Raw genomic sequence first — 2,972 nt, forward strand, 5'->3', positions numbered from 1 at the left:
TTGCTAAAATTAATAGCCAGCTTCTTGGAGGCAATTGACTTTCATGTTGTAAACTGCTTAGGTAGGGCTTGTTCACTGATAAGCAGTATAGAAATGTACTTGCTATTGTTATTGCTTTTTAAAGAGTGTTTTACTTAATTTTCCCATGTGAGGGCCTGTCTGCAACCTGGTCTTATCCTGCAGGTTTTCAAGCATGGGAAAATCCCATGCTTGAAAAGCCATGGGATAAACCAGGCGGGAAATGGGAGAATGTGCTAAGACTCATTTTGAAGCTAAATGTGCGTTTATCCCATCAGGAAACAATGGGATAAAAAAACCTGTGCAATAATCTCAATGTGTGATGTTTTAAAAGTAGCTGGAAAGTTGGATGATAAGGGGATAAAATCGGGACTGTCCCTGCCAAAACTGGAATTGATCAATGGACATGCTGAAATTACCCTTACTGAGCAATGGGGTGGGGGGAAGAAGATGGTGTGTGTCCCAGACTGGTCTAATCCTCATCCTACTGCTCAGTAACAGAGGATTTGGTATGCCCATTATAATTATTATTCTTAAAAGTCACTTCCCAAGTTCTGTTTTCAGGTAACCTGGTCCCAAAACATTCAGGGCTCGCAGGATTAACACAAAGCACTTTAAACTGGGCCCAAGAAATGAACTCAGAGCCAGTGTAGTTGACAAAGGACAAGTGTAATATTGTCAAATGACTTGTTCCACTTAGCAATCTCATGACCTATTGGATGAGTGCAATTTTCAGACCATTATAACGGCTGTTCTTGGCAATCCAGGGCATGGTTGACATTGAAAAAGGCAAATGATGGGCTGGCTGAATAGGATCCTTGTGCAGAGGAGGAATGTAGCGCATAGCTGCTGCTGGGGTTGTTAGAAACAACAAGGCTTGGACTTCTGGAGAAAAATATTAGGCTAACCTTAAACCTGACCTTGTATTTATTTTGAATCTCCATGGTCATTTTTTTGTTCCTTTAAAGCCTGTTGGCATGTTGACTAAGGGAGAATGTTGGCTGCAATGCAAATTACTCCTTATTTTAAATGCATCTTTTATGATTTCCTTAAGAACTACATGGACAAACCTGTAAAGCATCTGGCAATATCCAGGGTGGAAGGGCCGCATTCTCTCCCTAAAGGACCTCAGGGACACAGCTCCACCATATCCTCGCCCTCTTTTTAATTTTTTTTTTACCTTTCCTTATGTTTTTTAAACAAAAAAACAGAACTGAGGGGGCAATTTTGTATGTTTTGGGTCCCTTGGGATGTTTTGTTGTTTGTTTGTTTTTGTTTTTGGACTAAGGAAAGCCTATGTGTAAACTGGAACTGAACATGAAGTTGAATTTCTATTTTTCTACCTCGTTAAATAAATGTCTCCTTGAGATTAAGCCAGCTCAGGGGAACAAAAATGTGCAAAAGTCCTTCTGGTAGTGTGTGTGAGCAGTGTTTTTATTTTTAAAAAAACTGGTAGCGTTTGTTTGTTTTTTGTTCCTTTCAAAATATATGGAGGGTTACCAGCCTTGAAATGCCTTTCCCCCCCCTGTTCTGAAAAGATTACCTTAAAGAACAGCCCAGGTCACATCAAACTGTTGTACACATACCCTTATCAAAAATCCCATTCAAAGGGGACATGCTGTCTTTCTGCTGTTCCATTGTTCAGCCCTGACGAATACTGAAGTGGATCTCACATGAGGTTTCAGTCAAACAACAGAGAGTGTTGAGGGGTTCACAAACTAACAGCAATATTAAAGCACAAGCTCACATGGCAACAGTATATTGGCTAGTACCTGCACATAGGGTTGCCATAATGGAGGACCTCCGAACGGGACAAATGTAGGACCAGGTTTGAAAATGTAGGACTTTTTTTAAAAAAAATTTCCTCGCTAGGAAATTAAAAAAAAAAAGTCCTACATTTTCAAACCCTGTCCTCCTCCTCCTCCTCCCGGCTTCGGAGGATGCCTAGGCGGCGCTCCCAAGCCGGGAGGGAACGGGGGCTGCTTGGCATCGCGGCGATTGCCGCAGTGCCAAGCAGCCCCCTCCTCCCGGCCTGGGAGGAAGCCTAGGCCGGCTCCCAGGCCGGGAAGGGCGCGGGGAAGCTTGGCATCGCGGCGATTGGCGGTGCCGGGCTTCCTCCCCCTCCCTCCGGCCTGAGAGGGAGCCTAGGCCGGCTCTCAGGCCGGGAAGGGCGGGGGAGCTTGGCATCGCGGCGATTTGCCGCGGTGCCAGGCTTCCTCCCCTCCTCCCGCCTGAGAGGGAGCTAGGCCGGCTCTCAGGCGGGAGGGCGGGGGGAAGCTTGGCATCGCGGCGATCGCCACGGTGCCAGGCTTCCTCCCCCTCCTCCCGGCCTGAGAGGGAGCCTGGCCGGCTCTCAGGCCGGGAGGGCGGGGGAAGCTTGGCATCGTGGCGATCGCCGCGGTGCCAGGCTTTCCTCCCCCTCCTCCCGGCCTGAGAGGGGAGCCTAGGCCGGCTCTCAGGCCGGGAAGGGTGGGGGGAAGCTTGGCATCGCGGCGATCGCCGCGGTTGCCAGGCTTCCTCCCCCTCCCGGCCTGAGAGGGAGCCTAGGCCGGCTCTCAGGCCGGGAAGGGCGGCGGGGAAGCTTGGCATTGCGGCCGCGCCCATCGCGCGGTGCCAGGCTTCCTCCCCCTCTCTCCCGCCTGAGGGGGAGCCTAGGCCGGCTCTCAGGCCGGGAAGGGCGGGGGGAAGCTTGGCATCGCGGCGATCGCTGCGGTGCCAGGCTTCCTCCCCTCCTCCCGGCCTGAGAGGGAGCCTAGGCCGGCTCCCAGGCCGGGAGGGAAAGAGGCGGAGGCTGTTCCTCATCGCGGCGATGGCCGCGGGGGTGGGAACGGCCCTCCTCCTCCTCCCTGGCCTCTCGGAGGCCTTGAGGCCCCCGTGGCCGGAGCTCCGACCGCGGAGGCGCCTCAAAGGGCTCGCTGGGGCCCGGGAGGGAGCGTCTCCGCGGCTGGAGCATC

This window comes from Sceloporus undulatus, chromosome 2 (assembly GCF_019175285.1).
Source record: "Sceloporus undulatus isolate JIND9_A2432 ecotype Alabama chromosome 2, SceUnd_v1.1, whole genome shotgun sequence".
NCBI lineage: Eukaryota > Metazoa > Chordata > Lepidosauria > Squamata > Phrynosomatidae > Sceloporus > Sceloporus undulatus.